Source organism: Rhinoderma darwinii, unplaced genomic scaffold (genome assembly GCF_050947455.1).
Source record: "Rhinoderma darwinii isolate aRhiDar2 unplaced genomic scaffold, aRhiDar2.hap1 Scaffold_530, whole genome shotgun sequence".
Classification (NCBI taxonomy): domain Eukaryota; kingdom Metazoa; phylum Chordata; class Amphibia; order Anura; family Rhinodermatidae; genus Rhinoderma; species Rhinoderma darwinii.
Window position 1 is genome coordinate 134,171 of NW_027464079.1, and position 20,915 is coordinate 155,085.

The 20,915-nt window shown below is 47.9% G+C and overlaps 14 non-coding genes across 14 annotated transcripts; all 14 read right to left on the reverse strand.

Annotated features, from left to right (window-relative positions):
• Window positions 1-1,269: 1,269 nt before the first annotated feature.
• On the reverse strand, window positions 1,270-1,460 carry LOC142721964 (U2 spliceosomal RNA). The gene has a single exon (XR_012874294.1). It is a non-coding gene; the product is annotated as a U2 spliceosomal RNA (small nuclear RNA).
• A 1,288-nt stretch (window positions 1,461-2,748) lies between these two features.
• Window positions 2,749-2,939, reverse strand: LOC142721965 (U2 spliceosomal RNA). The gene has a single exon (XR_012874295.1). It is a non-coding gene; the product is annotated as a U2 spliceosomal RNA (small nuclear RNA).
• Window positions 2,940-4,227: 1,288 nt separating this feature from the next.
• LOC142721966 (U2 spliceosomal RNA) lies at window positions 4,228-4,418 on the reverse strand. Its single transcript, XR_012874297.1, has one exon. It is a non-coding gene; the product is annotated as a U2 spliceosomal RNA (small nuclear RNA).
• A 1,288-nt stretch (window positions 4,419-5,706) lies between these two features.
• LOC142721967 (U2 spliceosomal RNA) lies at window positions 5,707-5,897 on the reverse strand. Its single transcript, XR_012874298.1, has one exon. It is a non-coding gene; the product is annotated as a U2 spliceosomal RNA (small nuclear RNA).
• Window positions 5,898-7,189: 1,292 nt separating this feature from the next.
• LOC142721969 (U2 spliceosomal RNA) lies at window positions 7,190-7,380 on the reverse strand. Its single transcript, XR_012874300.1, has one exon. It is a non-coding gene; the product is annotated as a U2 spliceosomal RNA (small nuclear RNA).
• Window positions 7,381-8,672: 1,292 nt separating this feature from the next.
• On the reverse strand, window positions 8,673-8,863 carry LOC142721970 (U2 spliceosomal RNA). Its single transcript, XR_012874301.1, has one exon. It is a non-coding gene; the product is annotated as a U2 spliceosomal RNA (small nuclear RNA).
• Window positions 8,864-10,143: 1,280 nt separating this feature from the next.
• Window positions 10,144-10,334, reverse strand: LOC142721971 (U2 spliceosomal RNA). Its single transcript, XR_012874302.1, has one exon. It is a non-coding gene; the product is annotated as a U2 spliceosomal RNA (small nuclear RNA).
• A 1,280-nt stretch (window positions 10,335-11,614) lies between these two features.
• Window positions 11,615-11,805, reverse strand: LOC142721973 (U2 spliceosomal RNA). Its single transcript, XR_012874303.1, has one exon. It is a non-coding gene; the product is annotated as a U2 spliceosomal RNA (small nuclear RNA).
• A 1,300-nt stretch (window positions 11,806-13,105) lies between these two features.
• On the reverse strand, window positions 13,106-13,296 carry LOC142721974 (U2 spliceosomal RNA). Its single transcript, XR_012874304.1, has one exon. It is a non-coding gene; the product is annotated as a U2 spliceosomal RNA (small nuclear RNA).
• A 1,296-nt stretch (window positions 13,297-14,592) lies between these two features.
• On the reverse strand, window positions 14,593-14,783 carry LOC142721975 (U2 spliceosomal RNA). Its single transcript, XR_012874305.1, has one exon. It is a non-coding gene; the product is annotated as a U2 spliceosomal RNA (small nuclear RNA).
• Window positions 14,784-16,079: 1,296 nt separating this feature from the next.
• On the reverse strand, window positions 16,080-16,270 carry LOC142721976 (U2 spliceosomal RNA). The gene has a single exon (XR_012874306.1). It is a non-coding gene; the product is annotated as a U2 spliceosomal RNA (small nuclear RNA).
• Window positions 16,271-17,546: 1,276 nt separating this feature from the next.
• LOC142721977 (U2 spliceosomal RNA) lies at window positions 17,547-17,737 on the reverse strand. The gene has a single exon (XR_012874308.1). It is a non-coding gene; the product is annotated as a U2 spliceosomal RNA (small nuclear RNA).
• Window positions 17,738-19,013: 1,276 nt separating this feature from the next.
• LOC142721978 (U2 spliceosomal RNA) lies at window positions 19,014-19,204 on the reverse strand. Its single transcript, XR_012874309.1, has one exon. It is a non-coding gene; the product is annotated as a U2 spliceosomal RNA (small nuclear RNA).
• A 1,257-nt stretch (window positions 19,205-20,461) lies between these two features.
• On the reverse strand, window positions 20,462-20,652 carry LOC142721979 (U2 spliceosomal RNA). The gene has a single exon (XR_012874310.1). It is a non-coding gene; the product is annotated as a U2 spliceosomal RNA (small nuclear RNA).
• Between the last annotated feature and the right edge of the window lie 263 nt (window positions 20,653-20,915).

The following is a 20,915-nucleotide window of genomic DNA, read 5'->3' on the forward strand; positions in this document are numbered from 1 at the left end:
TTGCCCGAGCCTGCCCGATACTGCTGTTCAGCCCTTGCAGCGATTCAGCCTACTTCTAGGCAATTCCATGGGGCCCTGCAGGCTCACACACTCACAGCTACACGGGAGGTGAATAAAGGCCGGAGAGGAAGCCAGACAGGATTTGCTTCTTTTGCTTGCACCACAATGCAGTGCTGAAAGAGGAGGAATCTACATAAAAACGCCTTCCTGGCAACGCCCAAATGCCCTGCTGCCATGCAGATAAACACTGGCAGCGGCAGCAAGTGCATGCCCACAGCCACCCCTTGTTCCTTCACACCTTGTATCAGCTGTAATCCAGTCCAGTCCAGTGCTGCCTGCTGAGCAGCACTGACCAACACTGCCTGGGCCCAGGCTTTTATCTCTGAGGCCCCATTATGATGTCAGAAAGCTGGCTCTGGAATCCTGAGGGCTCCACTATGACACGTGCAAAGTTCCGTCTGAACTTTATATAAGACGGTGAGGCTCAGTCAGTCACTCAGTGTTGCCTGAGAGGGCAACACTGCAACAGCCGGCCGCCAGGCTGTCTTTTTTTTGCACAGCTAGTTGCCTCCAGGAGGCCACAAGAGGGAGACAAGGGACTGCAAAATGGAAAATAGGCATCCACCAACTTTACAGACAACTTCTCCTTGCTCCTACAACCTCCATCCTTGCACAGTTTGTTATTCTTCTAGGTAACATAGTAACAAATCCAAATTGCTGCTCTCTTTGTAGGCAAGCAAGGCTTTGTTGCAACTGCAATTCTTACTTCTTCTTGAAATGTAGGGACGACAGTACATTCCATCACATCCATCTAGTGTACACAGGTAGGTCCATTGTGGCGGGCAGGCGAGCGGGCGGGCTGCTTTATTGGCTGTTTGCTGTTCCCCTACTCCACTCCACTATTTGACTGTTGTGCTGCATCAATCAATCAATCAATCAATCAATCAATCAATCAATCAATCAATCAATCAGTGGCTGGCTCAGGTGCAGCTCTTTAACTTACCTAAAAGGGAGGGCGGAGAGAAGACAAGGAAGGTGAATGAGGTGTTCCAATGTGAAATGCCGGAAACACAGAAACACAGACGACACACAACAAGAGGTGGCAATCTATTCATTAATTGCATTTAATCAATGAGCTCATTATCACTCATGCATTGTCCAACAGGTGTTGAAATAATGGGATTAAAAGGGGAGATCCCTTCAGAAAGACAGAAACAATAGCAAAGACAAAAAACACTTTTGGAATCTGCTTTTAGTCAACACATAAGGAAAGGGTGCACCGGTCCTGGAAATACTGCAATACCAGGTCAATGCGTGGAGTGGACAGAGCAAGCTCTATTTCCATCTCCCTGTTCTAAAAATCCATTTAATATATGGTCCCCAGATAGGGGACGTATCAGATATTAAACTGATAAGAACAGATACTACACTTGATCTTAGCCAAAAGGCCGAGAAGCGATAACCCGAACGGGCCGCGCGTTGCCCGAGCCTGCCCGATACTGCTGTTCAGCCCTTGCAGCGATTCAGCCTACTTCTAGGCAATTCCATGGGGCCCTGCAGGCTCACACACTCACAGCTACACGGGAGGTGAATAAAGGCCGGAGAGGAAGCCAGACAGGATTTGCTTCTTTTGCTTGCACCACAATGCAGTGCTGAAAGAGGAGGAATCTACATAAAAACGCCTTCCTGGCAACGCCCAAATGCCCTGCTGCCATGCAGATAAACACTGGCAGCGGCAGCAAGTGCATGCCCACAGCCACCCCTTGTTCCTTCACACCTTGTATCAGCTGTAATCCAGTCCAGTCCAGTGCTGCCTGCTGAGCAGCACTGACCAACACTGCCTGGGCCCAGGCTTTTATCTCTGAGGCCCCATTATGATGTCAGAAAGCTGGCTCTGGAATCCTGAGGGCTCCACTATGACACGTGCAAAGTTCCGTCTGAACTTTATATAAGACGGTGAGGCTCAGTCAGTCACTCAGTGTTGCCTGAGAGGGCAACACTGCAACAGCCGGCCGCCAGGCTGTCTTTTTTTTGCACAGCTAGTTGCCTCCAGGAGGCCACAAGAGGGAGACAAGGGACTGCAAAATGGAAAATAGGCATCCACCAACTTTACAGACAACTTCTCCTTGCTCCTACAACCTCCATCCTTGCACAGTTTGTTATTCTTCTAGGTAACATAGTAACAAATCCAAATTGCTGCTCTCTTTGTAGGCAAGCAAGGCTTTGTTGCAACTGCAATTCTTACTTCTTCTTGAAATGTAGGGACGACAGTACATTCCATCACATCCATCTAGTGTACACAGGTAGGTCCATTGTGGCGGGCAGGCGAGCGGGCGGGCTGCTTTATTGGCTGTTTGCTGTTCCCCTACTCCACTCCACTATTTGACTGTTGTGCTGCATCAATCAATCAATCAATCAATCAATCAATCAATCAATCAATCAATCAATCAGTGGCTGGCTCAGGTGCAGCTCTTTAACTTACCTAAAAGGGAGGGCGGAGAGAAGACAAGGAAGGTGAATGAGGTGTTCCAATGTGAAATGCCGGAAACACAGAAACACAGACGACACACAACAAGAGGTGGCAATCTATTCATTAATTGCATTTAATCAATGAGCTCATTATCACTCATGCATTGTCCAACAGGTGTTGAAATAATGGGATTAAAAGGGGAGATCCCTTCAGAAAGACAGAAACAATAGCAAAGACAAAAAACACTTTTGGAATCTGCTTTTAGTCAACACATAAGGAAAGGGTGCACCGGTCCTGGAAATACTGCAATACCAGGTCAATGCGTGGAGTGGACAGAGCAAGCTCTATTTCCATCTCCCTGTTCTAAAAATCCATTTAATATATGGTCCCCAGATAGGGGACGTATCAGATATTAAACTGATAAGAACAGATACTACACTTGATCTTAGCCAAAAGGCCGAGAAGCGATAACCCGAACGGGCCGCGCGTTGCCCGAGCCTGCCCGATACTGCTGTTCAGCCCTTGCAGCGATTCAGCCTACTTCTAGGCAATTCCATGGGGCCCTGCAGGCTCACACACTCACAGCTACACGGGAGGTGAATAAAGGCCGGAGAGGAAGCCAGACAGGATTTGCTTCTTTTGCTTGCACCACAATGCAGTGCTGAAAGAGGAGGAATCTACATAAAAACGCCTTCCTGGCAACGCCCAAATGCCCTGCTGCCATGCAGATAAACACTGGCAGCGGCAGCAAGTGCATGCCCACAGCCACCCCTTGTTCCTTCACACCTTGTATCAGCTGTAATCCAGTCCAGTCCAGTGCTGCCTGCTGAGCAGCACTGACCAACACTGCCTGGGCCCAGGCTTTTATCTCTGAGGCCCCATTATGATGTCAGAAAGCTGGCTCTGGAATCCTGAGGGCTCCACTATGACACGTGCAAAGTTCCGTCTGAACTTTATATAAGACGGTGAGGCTCAGTCAGTCACTCAGTGTTGCCTGAGAGGGCAACACTGCAACAGCCGGCCGCCAGGCTGTCTTTTTTTTGCACAGCTAGTTGCCTCCAGGAGGCCACAAGAGGGAGACAAGGGACTGCAAAATGGAAAATAGGCATCCACCAACTTTACAGACAACTTCTCCTTGCTCCTACAACCTCCATCCTTGCACAGTTTGTTATTCTTCTAGGTAACATAGTAACAAATCCAAATTGCTGCTCTCTTTGTAGGCAAGCAAGGCTTTGTTGCAACTGCAATTCTTACTTCTTCTTGAAATGTAGGGACGACAGTACATTCCATCACATCCATCTAGTGTACACAGGTAGGTCCATTGTGGCGGGCAGGCGAGCGGGCGGGCTGCTTTATTGGCTGTTTGCTGTTCCCCTACTCCACTCCACTATTTGACTGTTGTGCTGCATCAATCAATCAATCAATCAATCAATCAATCAATCAATCAATCAATCAATCAGTGGCTGGCTCAGGTGCAGCTCTTTAACTTACCTAAAAGGGAGGGCGGAGAGAAGACAAGGAAGGTGAATGAGGTGTTCCAATGTGAAATGCCGGAAACACAGAAACACAGACGACACACAACAAGAGGTGGCAATCTATTCATTAATTGCATTTAATCAATGAGCTCATTATCACTCATGCATTGTCCAACAGGTGTTGAAATAATGGGATTAAAAGGGGAGATCCCTTCAGAAAGACAGAAACAATAGCAAAGACAAAAAACACTTTTGGAATCTGCTTTTAGTCAACACATAAGGAAAGGGTGCACCGGTCCTGGAAATACTGCAATACCAGGTCAATGCGTGGAGTGGACAGAGCAAGCTCTATTTCCATCTCCCTGTTCTAAAAATCCATTTAATATATGGTCCCCAGATAGGGGACGTATCAGATATTAAACTGATAAGAACAGATACTACACTTGATCTTAGCCAAAAGGCCGAGAAGCGATAACCCGAACGGGCCGCGCGTTGCCCGAGCCTGCCCGATACTGCTGTTCAGCCCTTGCAGCGATTCAGCCTACTTCTAGGCAATTCCATGGGGCCCTGCAGGCTCACACACTCACAGCTACACGGGAGGTGAATAAAGGCCGGAGAGGAAGCCAGACAGGATTTGCTTCTTTTGCTTGCACCACAATGCAGTGCTGAAAGAGGAGGAATCTACATAAAAACGCCTTCCTGGCAACGCCCAAATGCCCTGCTGACATGCAGATAAACACTGGCAGCGGCAGCAAGTGCATGCCCACAGCCACCCCTTGTTCCTTCACACCTTGTATCAGCTGTAATCCAGTCCAGTCCAGTGCTGCCTGCTGAGCAGCACTGACCAACACTGCCTGGGCCCAGGCTTTTATCTCTGAGGCCCCATTATGATGTCAGAAAGCTGGCTCTGGAATCCTGAGGGCTCCACTATGACACGTGCAAAGTTCCGTCTGAACTTTATATAAGACGGTGAGGCTCAGTCAGTCACTCAGTGTTGCCTGAGAGGGCAACACTGCAACAGCCGGCCGCCAGGCTGTCTTTTTTTTGCACAGCTAGTTGCCTCCAGGAGGCCACAAGAGGGAGACAAGGGACTGCAAAATGGAAAATAGGCATCCACCAACTTTACAGACAACTTCTCCTTGCTCCTACAACCTCCATCCTTGCACAGTTTGTTATTCTTCTAGGTAACATAGTAACAAATCCAAATTGCTGCTCTCTTTGTAGGCAAGCAAGGCTTTGTTGCAACTGCAATTCTTACTTCTTCTTGAAATGTAGGGACGACAGTACATTCCATCACATCCATCTAGTGTACACAGGTAGGTCCATTGTGGCGGGCAGGCGAGCGGGCGGGCTGCTTTATTGGCTGTTTGCTGTTCCCCTACTCCACTCCACTATTTGACTGTTGTGCTGCATCAATCAATCAATCAATCAATCAATCAATCAATCAATCAATCAATCAATCAGTGGCTGGCTCAGGTGCAGCTCTTTAACTTACCTAAAAGGGAGGGCGGAGAGAAGACAAGGAAGGTGAATGAGGTGTTCCAATGTGAAATGCCGGAAACACAGAAACACAGACGACACACAACAAGAGGTGGCAATCTATTCATTAATTGCATTTAATCAATGAGCTCATTATCACTCATGCATTGTCCAACAGGTGTTGAAATAATGGGATTAAAAGGGGAGATCCCTTCAGAAAGACAGAAACAATAGCAAAGACAAAAAACACTTTTGGAATCTGCTTTTAGTCAACACATAAGGAAAGGGTGCACCGGTCCTGGAAATACTGCAATACCAGGTCAATGCGTGGAGTGGACAGAGCAAGCTCTATTTCCATCTCCCTGTTCTAAAAATCCATTTAATATATGGTCCCCAGATAGGGGACGTATCAGATATTAAACTGATAAGAACAGATACTACACTTGATCTTAGCCAAAAGGCCGAGAAGCGATAACCCGAACGGGCCGCGCGTTGCCCGAGCCTGCCCGATACTGCTGTTCAGCCCTTGCAGCGATTCAGCCTACTTCTAGGCAATTCCATGGGGCCCTGCAGGCTCACACACTCACAGCTACACGGGAGGTGAATAAAGGCCGGAGAGGAAGCCAGACAGGATTTGCTTCTTTTGCTTGCACCACAATGCAGTGCTGAAAGAGGAGGAATCTACATAAAAACGCCATCCTGGCAACGCCCAAATGCCCTGCTGCCATGCAGATAAACACTGGCAGCGGCAGCAAGTGCATGCCCACATGCATGCCCACAGCCACCCCTTGTTCCTTCACACCTTGTATCAGCTGTAATCCAGTCCAGTCCAGTGCTGCCTGCTGAGCAGCACTGACCAACACTGCCTGGGCCCAGGCTTTTATCTCTGAGGCCCCATTATGATGTCAGAAAGCTGGCTCTGGAATCCTGAGGGCTCCACTATGACACGTGCAAAGTTCCGTCTGAACTTTATATAAGACGGTGAGGCTCAGTCAGTCACTCAGTGTTGCCTGAGAGGGCAACACTGCAACAGCCGGCTGCCAGGCTGTCTTTTTTTTGCACAGCTAGTTGCCTCCAGGAGGCCACAAGAGGGAGACAAGGGACTGCAAAATGGAAAATAGGCATCCACCAACTTTACAGACAACTTCTCCTTGCTCCTACAACCTCCATCCTTGCACAGTTTGTTATTCTTCTAGGTAACATAGTAACAAATCCAAATTGCTGCTCTCTTTGTAGGCAAGCAAGGCTTTGTTGCAACTGCAATTCTTACTTCTTCTTGAAATGTAGGGACGACAGTACATTCCATCACATCCATCTAGTGTACACAGGTAGGTCCATTGTGGCGGGCAGGCGAGCGGGCGGGCTGCTTTATTGGCTGTTTGCTGTTCCCCTACTCCACTCCACTATTTGACTGTTGTGCTGCATCAATCAATCAATCAATCAATCAATCAATCAATCAATCAATCAGTGGCTGGCTCAGGTGCAGCTCTTTAACTTACCTAAAAGGGAGGGCGGAGAGAAGACAAGGAAGGTGAATGAGGTGTTCCAATGTGAAATGCCGGAAACACAGAAACACAGACGACACACAACAAGAGGTGGCAATCTATTCATTAATTGCATTTAATCAATGAGCTCATTATCACTCATGCATTGTCCAACAGGTGTTGAAATAATGGGATTAAAAGGGGAGATCCCTTCAGAAAGACAGAAACAATAGCAAAGACAAAAAACACTTTTGGAATCTGCTTTTAGTCAACACATAAGGAAAGGGTGCACCGGTCCTGGAAATACTGCAATACCAGGTCAATGCGTGGAGTGGACAGAGCAAGCTCTATTTCCATCTCCCTGTTCTAAAAATCCATTTAATATATGGTCCCCAGATAGGGGACGTATCAGATATTAAACTGATAAGAACAGATACTACACTTGATCTTAGCCAAAAGGCCGAGAAGCGATAACCCGAACGGGCCGCGCGTTGCCCGAGCCTGCCCGATACTGCTGTTCAGCCCTTGCAGCGATTCAGCCTACTTCTAGGCAATTCCATGGGGCCCTGCAGGCTCACACACTCACAGCTACACGGGAGGTGAATAAAGGCCGGAGAGGAAGCCAGACAGGATTTGCTTCTTTTGCTTGCACCACAATGCAGTGCTGAAAGAGGAGGAATCTACATAAAAACGCCTTCCTGGCAACGCCCAAATGCCCTGCTGCCATGCAGATAAACACTGGCAGCGGCCGCAAGTGCATGCCCACAGCCACCCCTTGTTCCTTCACACCTTGTATCAGCTGTAATCCAGTCCAGTCCAGTGCTGCCTGCTGAGCAGCACTGACCAACACTGCCTGGGCCCAGGCTTTTATCTCTGAGGCCCCATTATGATGTCAGAAAGCTGGCTCTGGAATCCTGAGGGCTCCACTATGACACGTGCAAAGTTCCGTCTGAACTTTATATAAGACGGTGAGGCTCAGTCAGTCACTCAGTGTTGCCTGAGAGGGCAACACTGCAACAGCCGGCCGCCAGGCTGTCTTTTTTTTGCACAGCTAGTTGCCTCCAGGAGGCCACAAGAGGGAGACAAGGGACTGCAAAATGGAAAATAGGCATCCACCAACTTTACAGACAACTTCTCCTTGCTCCTACAACCTCCATCCTTGCACAGTTTGTTATTCTTCTAGGTAACATAGTAACAAATCCAAATTGCTGCTCTCTTTGTAGGCAAGCAAGGCTTTGTTGCAACTGCAATTCTTACTTCTTCTTGAAATGTAGGGACGACAGTACATTCCATCACATCCATCTAGTGTACACAGGTAGGTCCATTGTGGCGGGCAGGCGAGCGGGCGGGCTGCTTTATTGGCTGTTTGCTGTTCCCCTACTCCACTCCACTATTTGACTGTTGTGCTGCATCAATCAATCAATCAATCAATCAATCAATCAATCAATCAATCAATCAATCAATCAGTGGCTGGCTCAGGTGCAGCTCTTTAACTTACCTAAAAGGGAGGGCGGAGAGAAGACAAGGAAGGTGAATGAGGTGTTCCAATGTGAAATGCCGGAAACACAGAAACACAGACGACACACAACAAGAGGTGGCAATCTATTCATTAATTGCATTTAATCAATGAGCTCATTATCACTCATGCATTGTCCAACAGGTGTTGAAATAATGGGATTAAAAGGGGAGATCCCTTCAGAAAGACAGAAACAATAGCAAAGACAAAAAACACTTTTGGAATCTGCTTTTAGTCAACACATAAGGAAAGGGTGCACCGGTCCTGGAAATACTGCAATACCAGGTCAATGCGTGGAGTGGACAGAGCAAGCTCTATTTCCATCTCCCTGTTCTAAAAATCCATTTAATATATGGTCCCCAGATAGGGGACGTATCAGATATTAAACTGATAAGAACAGATACTACACTTGATCTTAGCCAAAAGGCCGAGAAGCGATAACCCGAACGGGCCGCGCGTTGCCCGAGCCTGCCCGATACTGCTGTTCAGCCCTTGCAGCGATTCAGCCTACTCCTAGGCAATTCCATGGGGCCCTGCAGGCTCACACACTCACAGCTACACGGGAGGTGAATAAAGGCCGGAGAGGAAGCCAGACAGGATTTGCTTCTTTTGCTTGCACCACAATGCAGTGCTGAAAGAGGAGGAATCTACATAAAAACGCCTTCCTGGCAACGCCCAAATGCCCTGCTGACATGCAGATAAACACTGGCAGCGGCAGCAAGTGCATGCCCACAGCCACCCCTTGTTCCTTCACACCTTGTATCAGCTGTAATCCAGTCCAGTCCAGTGCTGCCTGCTGAGCAGCACTGACCAACACTGCCTGGGCCCAGGCTTTTATCTCTGAGGCCCCATTATGATGTCAGAAAGCTGGCTCTGGAATCCTGAGGGCTCCACTATGACACGTGCAAAGTTCCGTCTGAACTTTATATAAGACGGTGAGGCTCAGTCAGTCACTCAGTGTTGCCTGAGAGGGCAACACTGCAACAGCCGGCCGCCAGGCTGTCTTTTTTTTGCACAGCTAGTTGCCTCCAGGAGGCCACAAGAGGGAGACAAGGGACTGCAAAATGGAAAATAGGCATCCACCAACTTTACAGACAACTTCTCCTTGCTCCTACAACCTCCATCCTTGCACAGTTTGTTATTCTTCTAGGTAACATAGTAACAAATCCAAATTGCTGCTCTCTTTGTAGGCAAGCAAGGCTTTGTTGCAACTGCAATTCTTACTTCTTCTTGAAATGTAGGGACGACAGTACATTCCATCACATCCATCTAGTGTACACAGGTAGGTCCATTGTGGCGGGCAGGCGAGCGGGCGGGTTGCTTTATTGGCTGTTTGCTGTTCCCCTACTCCACTCCACTATTTGACTGTTGTGCTGCATCAATCAATCAATCAATCAATCAATCAATCAATCAATCAATCAGTGGCTGGCTCAGGTGCAGCTCTTTAACTTACCTAAAAGGGAGGGCGGAGAGAAGACAAGGAAGGTGAATGAGGTGTTCCAATGTGAAATGCCGGAAACACAGAAACACAGACGACACACAACAAGAGGTGGCAATCTATTCATTAATTGCATTTAATCAATGAGCTCATTATCACTCATGCATTGTCCAACAGGTGTTGAAATAATGGGATTAAAAGGGGAGATCCCTTCAGAAAGACAGAAACAATAGCAAAGACAAAAAACACTTTTGGAATCTGCTTTTAGTCAACACATAAGGAAAGGGTGCACCGGTCCTGGAAATACTGCAATACCAGGTCAATGCGTGGAGTGGACAGAGCAAGCTCTATTTCCATCTCCCTGTTCTAAAAATCCATTTAATATATGGTCCCCAGATAGGGGACGTATCAGATATTAAACTGATAAGAACAGATACTACACTTGATCTTAGCCAAAAGGCCGAGAAGCGATAACCCGAACGGGCCGCGCGTTGCCCGAGCCTGCCCGATACTGCTGTTCAGCCCTTGCAGCGATTCAGCCTACTTCTAGGCAATTCCATGGGGCCCTGCAGGCTCACACACTCACAGCTACACGGGAGGTGAATAAAGGCCGGAGAGGAAGCCAGACAGGATTTGCTTATTTTGCTTGCACCACAATGCAGTGCTGAAAGAGGAGGAATCTACATAAAAACGCCTTCCTGGCAACGCCCAAATGCCCTGCTGCCATGCAGATAAACACTGGCAGCGGCAGCAAGTGCATGCCCACAGCCACCCCTTGTTCCTTCACACCTTGTATCAGCTGTAATCCAGTCCAGTCCAGTGCTGCCTGCTGAGCAGCACTGACCAACACTGCCTGGGCCCAGGGTTTTATCTCTGAGGCCCCATTATGATGTCAGAAAGCTGGCTCTGGAATCCTGAGGGCTCCACTATGACACGTGCAAAGTTCCGTCTGAACTTTATATAAGACGGTGAGGCTCAGTCAGTCACTCAGTGTTGCCTGAGAGGGCAACACTGCAACAGCCGGCCGCCAGGCTGTCTTTTTTTTGCACAGCTAGTTGCCTCCAGGAGGCCACAAGAGGGAGACAAGGGACTGCAAAATGGAAAATAGGCATCCACCAACTTTACAGACAACTTCTCCTTGCTCCTACAACCTCCATCCTTGCACAGTTTGTTATTCTTCTAGGTAACATAGTAACAAATCCAAATTGCTGCTCTCTTTGTAGGCAAGCAAGGCTTTGTTGCAACTGCAATTCTTACTTCTTCTTGAAATGTAGGGACGACAGTACATTCCATCACATCCATCTAGTGTACACAGGTAGGTCCATTGTGGCGGGCAGGCGAGCGGGCGGGCTGCTTTATTGGCTGTTTGCTGTTCCCCTACTCCACTCCACTATTTGACTGTTGTGCTGCATCAATCAATCAATCAATCAATCAATCAATCAATCAATCAATCAGTGGCTGGCTCAGGTGCAGCTCTTTAACTTACCTAAAAGGGAGGGCGGAGAGAAGACAAGGAAGGTGAATGAGGTGTTCCAATGTGAAATGCCGGAAACACAGAAACACAGACGACACACAACAAGAGGTGGCAATCTATTCATTAATTGCATTTAATCAATGAGCTCATTATCACTCATGCATTGTCCAACAGGTGTTGAAATAATGGGATTAAAAGGGGAGATCCCTTCAGAAAGACAGAAACAATAGCAAAGACAAAAAACACTTTTGGAATCTGCTTTTAGTCAACACATAAGGAAAGGGTGCACCGGTCCTGGAAATACTGCAATACCAGGTCAATGCGTGGAGTGGACAGAGCAAGCTCTATTTCCATCTCCCTGTTCTAAAAATCCATTTAATATATGGTCCCCAGATAGGGGACGTATCAGATATTAAACTGATAAGAACAGATACTACACTTGATCTTAGCCAAAAGGCCGAGAAGCGATAACCCGAACGGGCCGCGCGTTGCCCGAGCCTGCCCGATACTGCTGTTCAGCCCTTGCAGCGATTCAGCCTACTTCTAGGCAATTCCATGGGGCCCTGCAGGCTCACACACTCACAGCTACACGGGAGGTGAATAAAGGCCGGAGAGGAAGCCAGACAGGATTTGCTTCTTTTGCTTGCACCACAATGCAGTGCTGAAAGAGGAGGAATCTACATAAAAACGCCTTCCTGGCAACGCCCAAATGCCCTGCTGCCATGCAGATAAACACTGGCAGCGGCAGCAAGTGCATGCCCACAGCCACCCCTTGTTCCTTCACACCTTGTATCAGCTGTAATCCAGTCCAGTCCAGTGCTGCCTGCTGAGCAGCACTGACCAACACTGCCTGGGCCCAGGCTTTTATCTCTGAGGCCCCATTATGATGTCAGAAAGCTGGCTCTGGAATCCTGAGGGCTCCACTATGACACGTGCAAAGTTCCGTCTGAACTTTATATAAGACGGTGAGGCTCAGTCAGTCACTCAGTGTTGCCTGAGAGGGCAACACTGCAACAGCCGGCCGCCAGGCTGTCTTTTTTTTGCACAGCTAGTTGCCTCCAGGAGGCCACAAGAGGGAGACAAGGGACTGCAAAATGGAAAATAGGCATCCACCAACTTTACAGACAACTTCTCCTTGCTCCTACAACCTCCATCCTTGCACAGTTTGTTATTCTTCTAGGTAACATAGTAACAAATCCAAATTGCTGCTCTCTTTGTAGGCAAGCAAGGCTTTGTTGCAACTGCAATTCTTACTTCTTCTTGAAATGTAGGGACGACAGTACATTCCATCACATCCATCTAGTGTACACAGGTAGGTCCATTGTGGCGGGCAGGCGAGCGGGCGGGCTGCTTTATTGGCTGTTTGCTGTTCCCCTACTCCACTCCACTATTTGACTGTTGTGCTGCATCAATCAATCAATCAATCAATCAATCAATCAATCAATCAATCAATCAATCAATCAATCAATCAGTGGCTGGCTCAGGTGCAGCTCTTTAACTTACCTAAAAGGGAGGGCGGAGAGAAGACAAGGAAGGTGAATGAGGTGTTCCAATGTGAAATGCCGGAAACACAGAAACACAGACGACACACAACAAGAGGTGGCAATCTATTCATTAATTGCATTTAATCAATGAGCTCATTATCACTCATGCATTGTCCAACAGGTGTTGAAATAATGGGATTAAAAGGGGAGATCCCTTCAGAAAGACAGAAACAATAGCAAAGACAAAAAACACTTTTGGAATCTGCTTTTAGTCAACACATAAGGAAAGGGTGCACCGGTCCTGGAAATACTGCAATACCAGGTCAATGCGTGGAGTGGACAGAGCAAGCTCTATTTCCATCTCCCTGTTCTAAAAATCCATTTAATATATGGTCCCCAGATAGGGGACGTATCAGATATTAAACTGATAAGAACAGATACTACACTTGATCTTAGCCAAAAGGCCGAGAAGCGATAACCCGAACGGGCCGCGCGTTGCCCGAGCCTGCCCGATACTGCTGTTCAGCCCTTGCAGCGATTCAGCCTACTTCTAGGCAATTCCATGGGGCCCTGCAGGCTCACACACTCACAGCTACACGGGAGGTGAATAAAGGCCGGAGAGGAAGCCAGACAGGATTTGCTTCTTTTGCTTGCACCACAATGCAGTGCTGAAAGAGGAGGAATCTACATAAAAACGCCTTCCTGGCAACGCCCAAATGCCCTGCTGCCATGCAGATAAACACTGGCAGCGGCAGCAAGTGCATGCCCACAGCCACCCCTTGTTCCTTCACACCTTGTATCAGCTGTAATCCAGTCCAGTCCAGTGCTGCCTGCTGAGCAGCACTGACCAACACTGCCTGGGCCCAGGCTTTTATCTCTGAGGCCCCATTATGATGTCAGAAAGCTGGCTCTGGAATCCTGAGGGCTCCACTATGACACGTGCAAAGTTCCGTCTGAACTTTATATAAGACGGTGAGGCTCAGTCAGTCACTCAGTGTTGCCTGAGAGGGCAACACTGCAACAGCCGGCCGCCAGGCTGTCTTTTTTTTGCACAGCTAGTTGCCTCCAGGAGGCCACAAGAGGGAGACAAGGGACTGCAAAATGGAAAATAGGCATCCACCAACTTTACAGACAACTTCTCCTTGCTCCTACAACCTCCATCCTTGCACAGTTTGTTATTCTTCTAGGTAACATAGTAACAAATCCAAATTGCTGCTCTCTTTGTAGGCAAGCAAGGCTTTGTTGCAACTGCAATTCTTACTTCTTCTTGAAATGTAGGGACGACAGTACATTCCATCACATCCATCTAGTGTACACAGGTAGGTCCATTGTGGCGGGCAGGCGAGCGGGCGGGCTGCTTTATTGGCTGTTTGCTGTTCCCCTACTCCACTCCACTATTTGACTGTTGTGCTGCATCAATCAATCAATCAATCAATCAATCAATCAATCAATCAATCAATCAATCAATCAATCAGTGGCTGGCTCAGGTGCAGCTCTTTAACTTACCTAAAAGGGAGGGCGGAGAGAAGACAAGGAAGGTGAATGAGGTGTTCCAATGTGAAATGCCGGAAACACAGAAACACAGACGACACACAACAAGAGGTGGCAATCTATTCATTAATTGCATTTAATCAATGAGCTCATTATCACTCATGCATTGTCCAACAGGTGTTGAAATAATGGGATTAAAAGGGGAGATCCCTTCAGAAAGACAGAAACAATAGCAAAGACAAAAAACACTTTTGGAATCTGCTTTTAGTCAACACATAAGGAAAGGGTGCACCGGTCCTGGAAATACTGCAATACCAGGTCAATGCGTGGAGTGGACAGAGCAAGCTCTATTTCCATCTCCCTGTTCTAAAAATCCATTTAATATATGGTCCCCAGATAGGGGACGTATCAGATATTAAACTGATAAGAACAGATACTACACTTGATCTTAGCCAAAAGGCCGAGAAGCGATAACCCGAACGGGCCGCGCGTTGCCCGAGCCTGCCCAATACTGCTGTTCAGCCCTTGCAGCGATTCAGCCTACTTCTAGGCAATTCCATGGGGCCCTGCAGGCTCACACACTCACAGCTACACGGGAGGTGAATAAAGGCCGGAGAGGAAGCCAGACAGGATTTGCTTCTTTTGCTTGCACCACAATGCAGTGCTGAAAGAGGAGGAATCTACATAAAAACGCCTTCCTGGCAACGCCCAAATGCCCTGCTGCCATGCAGATAAACACTGGCAGCGGCAGCAAGTGCATGCCCACAGCCACCCCTTGTTCCTTCACACCTTGTATCAGCTGTAATCCAGTCCAGTCCAGTGCTGCCTGCTGAGCAGCACTGACCAACACTGCCTGGGCCCAGGCTTTTATCTCTGAGGCCCCATTATGATGTCAGAAAGCTGGCTCTGGAATCCTGAGGGCTCCACTATGACACGTGCAAAGTTCCGTCTGAACTTTATATAAGACGGTGAGGCTCAGTCAGTCACTCAGTGTTGCCTGAGAGGGCAACACTGCAACAGCCGGCCGCCAGGCTGTCTTTTTTTTGCACAGCTAGTTGCCTCCAGGAGGCCACAAGAGGGAGACAAGGGACTGCAAAATGGAAAATAGGCATCCACCAACTTTACAGACAACTTCTCCTTGCTCCTACAACCTCCATCCTTGCACAGTTTGTTATTCTTCTAGGTAACATAGTAACAAATCCAAATTGCTGCTCTCTTTGTAGGCAAGCAAGGCTTTGTTGCAACTGCAATTCTTACTTCTTCTTGAAATGTAGGGACGACAGTACATTCCATCACATCCATCTAGTGTACACAGGTAGGTCCATTGTGGCGGGCAGGCGAGCGGGCGGGCTGCTTTATTGGCTGTTTGCTGTTCCCCTACTCCACTCCACTATTTGACTGTTGTGCTGCATCAATCAATCAATCAATCAATCAATCAATCAATCAATCAATCAATCAATCAATCAATCAGTGGCTGGCTCAGGTGCAGCTCTTTAACTTACCTAAAAGGGAGGGCGGAGAGAAGACAAGGAAGGTGAATGAGGTGTTCCAATGTGAAATGCCGGAAACACAGAAACACAGACGACACACAACAAGAGGTGGCAATCTATTCATTAATTGCATTTAATCAATGAGCTCATTATCACTCATGCATTGTCCAACAGGTGTTGAAATAATGGGATTAAAAGGGGAGATCCCTTCAGAAAGACAGAAACAATAGCAAAGACAAAAAACACTTTTGGAATCTGCTTTTAGTCAACACATAAGGAAAGGGTGCACCGGTCCTGGAAATACTGCAATACCAGGTCAATGCGTGGAGTGGACAGAGCAAGCTCTATTTCCATCTCCCTGTTCTAAAAATCCATTTAATATATGGTCCCCAGATAGGGGACGTATCAGATATTAAACTGATAAGAACAGATACTACACTTGATCTTAGCCAAAAGGCCGAGAAGCGATAACCCGAACGGGCCGCGCGTTGCCCGAGCCTGCCCAATACTGCTGTTCAGCCCTTGCAGCGATTCAGCCTACTTCTAGGCAATTCCATGGGGCCCTGCAGGCTCACACACTCACAGCTACACGGGAGGTGAATAAAGGCCGGAGAGGAAGCCAGACAGGATTTGCTTCTTTTGCTTGCACCACAATGCAGTGCTGAAAGAGGAGGAATCTACATAAAAACGCCTTCCTGGCAACGCCCAAATGCCCTGCTGCCATGCAGATAAACACTGGCAGCGGCAGCAAGTGCATGCCCACAGCCACCCCTTGTTCCTTCACACCTTGTATCAGCTGTAATCCAGTCCAGTCCAGTGCTGCCTGCTGAGCAGCACTGACCAACACTGCCTGGGCCCAGGCTTTTATCTCTGAGGCCCCATTATGATGTCAGAAAGCTGGCTCTGGAATCCTGAGGGCTCCACTATGACACGTGCAAAGTTCCGTCTGAACTTTATATAAGACGGTGAGGCTCAGTCAGTCACTCAGTGTTGCCTGAGAGGGCAACACTGCAACAGCCGGCCGCCAGGCTGTCTTTTTTTTGCACAGCTAGTTGCCTCCAGGAGGCCACAAGAGGGAGACAAGGGACTGCAAAATGGAAAATAGGCATCCACCAACTTTACAGACAACTTCTCCTTGCTCCTACAACCTCCATCCTTGCACAGTTTGTTATTCTTCTAGGTAACATAGTAACAAATCCAAATTGCTGCTCTCTTTGTAGGCAAGCAAGGCTTTGTTGCAACTGCAATTCTTACTTCTTCTTGAAATGTAGGGACGACAGTACATTCCATCACATCCATCTAGTGTACACAGGTAGGTCCATTGTGGCGGGCAGGCGAGCGGGCGGGCTGCTTTATTGGCTGTTTGCTGTTCCCCTACTCCACTCCACTATTTGACTGTTGTGCTGCATCAATCAATCAATCAATCAATCAATCAATCAATCAATCAGTGGCTGGCTCAGGTGCAGCTCTTTAACTTACCTAAAAGGGAGGGCGGAGAGAAGACAAGGAAGGTGAATGAGGTGTTCCAATGTGAAATGCCGGAAACACAGAAACACAGACGACACACAACAAGAGGTGGCAATCTATTCATTAATTGCATTTAATCAATGAGCTCATTATCACTCATGCATTGTCCAACAGGTGTTGAAATAATGGGATTAAAAGGGGAGATCCCTTCAGAAAGACAGAAACAATAGCAAAGACAAAAAACACTTTTGGAATCTGCTTTTAGTCAACACATAAGGAAAGGGTGCACCGGTCCTGGAAATACTGCAATACCAGGTCAATGCGTGGAGTGGACAGAGCAAGCTCTATTTCCATCTCCCTGTTCTAAAAATCCATTTAATATATGGTCCCCAGATAGGGGACGTATCAGATATTAAACTGATAAGAACAGATACTACACTTGATCTTAGCCAAAAGGCCGAGAAGCGATAACCCGAACGGGCCGCGCGTTGCCCGAGCCTGCCCGATACTGCTGTTCAGCCCTTGCAGCGATTCAGCCTACTTCTAGGCAATTCCATGGGGCCCTGCAGGCTCACACACTCACAGCTACACGGGAGGTGAATAAAGGCCGGAGAGGAAGCCAGACAGGATTTGCTTCTTTTGCTTGCACCACAATGCAGTGCTGAAAGAGGAGGAATCTACATAAAAACGCCTTCCTGGCAACGCCCAAATGCCCTGCTGCCATGCAGATAAACACTGGCAGCGGCAGCAAGTGCATGCCCACAGCCACCCCTTGTTCCTTCACACCTTGTATCAGCTGTAATCCAGTCCAGTCCAGTGCTGCCTGCTGAGCAGCACTGACCAACACTGCCTGGGCCCAGGCTTTTATCTCTGAGGCCCCATTATGATGTCAGAAAGCTGGCTCTGGAATCCTGAGGGCTCCACTATGACACGTGCAAAGTTCCATCTGAACTTTATATAAGACGGTGAGGCTCAGTCAGTCACTCAGTGTTGCCTGAGAGGGCAACACTGCAACAGCCGGCCGCCAGGCTGTCTTTTTTTTGCACAGCTAGTTGCCTCCAGGAGGCCACAAGAGGGAGACAAGGGACTGCAAAATGGAAAATAGGCATCCACCAACTTTACAGACAACTTCTCCTTGCTCCTACAACCTCCATCCTTGCACAGTTTGTTATTCTTCTAGGTAACATAGTAACAAATCCAAATTGCTGCTCTCTTTGTAGGCAAGCAAGGCTTTGTTGCAACTGCAATTCTTACTTCTTCTTGAAATGTAGGGACGACAGTACATTCCATCACATCCATCTAGTGTACACAGGTAGGTCCATTGTGGCGGGCAGGCGAGCGGGCGGGCTGCTTTATTGGCTGTTTGCTGTTCCCCTACTCCACTCCACTATTTGACTGTTGTGCTGCATCAATCAATCAATCAATCAATCAATCAATCAATCAATCAGTGGCTGGCTCAGGTGCAGCTCTTTAACTTACCTAAAAGGGAGGGCGGAGAGAAGACAAGGAAGGTGAATGAGGTGTTCCAATGTGAAATGCCGGAAACACAGAAACACAGACGACACACAACAAGAGGTGGCAATCTATTCATTAATTGCATTTAATCAATGAGCTCATTATCACTCATGCATTGTCCAACAGGTGTTGAAATAATGGGATTAAAAGGGGAGATCCCTTCAGAAAGACAGAAACAATAGCAAAGACAAAAAACACTTTTGGAATCTGCTTTTAGTCAACACATAAGGAAAGGGTGCACCGGTCCTGGAAATACTGCAATACCAGGTCAATGCGTGGAGTGGACAGAGCAAGCTCTATTTCCATCTCCCTGTTCTAAAAATCCATTTAATATATGGTCCCCAGATAGGGGACGTATCAGATATTAAACTGATAAGAACAGATACTACACTTGATCTTAGCCAAAAGGCCGAGAAGCGATAACCCGAACGGGCCGCGCGTTGCCCGAGCCTGCCCGATACTGCTGTTCAGCCCTTGCAGCGATTCAGCCTACTTCTAGGCAATTCCATGGGGCCCTGCAGGCTCACACACTCACAGCTAGAAGCCAGACAGGATTTGCTTCTTTTGCTTGCACCACAATGCAGTGCTGAAAGAGGAGGAATCTACATAAAAACGCCTTCCTGGCAACGCCCAAATGCCCTGCTGCCATGCAGATAAACACTGGCAGCGGCAGCAAGTGCATGCCCACAGCCACCCCTTGTTCCTTCACACCTTGTATCAGCTGTAATCCAGTCCAGTCCAGTGCTGCCTGCTGAGCAGCACTGACCAACACTGCCTGGGCCCAGGCTTTTATCTCTGAGGCCCCATTATGATGTCAGAAAGCTGGCTCTGGAATCCTGAGGGCTCCACTATGACACGTGCAAAGTTCCGTCTGAACTTTATATAAGACGGTGAGGCTCAGTCAGTCACTCAGTGTTGCCTGAGAGGGCAACACTGCAACAGCCGGCCGCCAGGCTGTCTTTTTTTTGCACAGCTAGTTGCCTCCAGGAGGCCACAAGAGGGAGACAAGGGACTGCAAAATGGAAAATAGGCATCCACCAACTTTACAGACAACTTCTCCTTGCTCCTACAACCTCCATCCTTGCACAGTTTGTTATTCTTCTAGGTAACATAGTAACAAATCCAAATTGCTGCTCTCTTTGTAGGCAAGCAAGGCTTTGTTGCAACTGCAATTCTTACTTCTTCTTGAAATGTAGGGACGACAGTACATTCCATCACATCCATCTAGTGTACACAGGTAGGTCCATTGTGGCGGGCAGGCGAGCGGGCGGGCTGCTTTATTGGCTGTTTGCTGTTCCCCTACTCCACTCCACTATTTGACTGTTGTGCTGCATCAATCAATCAATCAATCAATCAATCAATCAATCAATCAATCAATCAGTGGCTGGCTCAGGTGCAGCTCTTTAACTTACCTAAAAGGGAGGGCGGAGAGAAGACAAGGAAGGTGAATGAGGTGTTCCAATGTGAAATGCCGGAAACACAGAAACACAGACGACACACAACAAGAGGTGGCAATCTATTCATTAATTGCATTTAATCAATGAGCTCATTATCACTCATGCATTGTCCAACAGGTGTTGAAATAATGGGATTAAAAGGGGAGATCCCTTCAGAAAGACAGAAACAATAGCAAAGACAAAAAACACTTTTGGAATCTGCTTTTAGTCAACACATAAGGAAAGGGTGCACCGGTCCTGGAAATACTGCAATACCAGGTCAATGCGTGGAGTGGACAGAGCAAGCTCTATTTCCATCTCCCTGTTCTAAAAATCCATTTAATATATGGTCCCCAGATAGGGGACGTATCAGATATTAAACTGATAAGAACAGATACTACACTTGATCTTAGCCAAAAGGCCGAGAAGCGATAACCCGAACGGGCCGCGCGTTGCCCGAGCCTGCCCGATACTGCTGTTCAGCCCTTGCAGCGATTCAGCCTACTTCTAGGCAATTCCATGGGGCCCTGCAGGCTCACACACTCACAGCTACACGGGAGGTGAATAAAGGCCGGAGAGGAAGCCAGACAGGATTTGCTTCTTTTGCTTGCACCACAATGCAGTGCTGAAAGAGGAGGAATCTACATAAAAACGCCTTCCTGGCAGCGCCCAAATGCCCTGCTGCCATGCAGATAA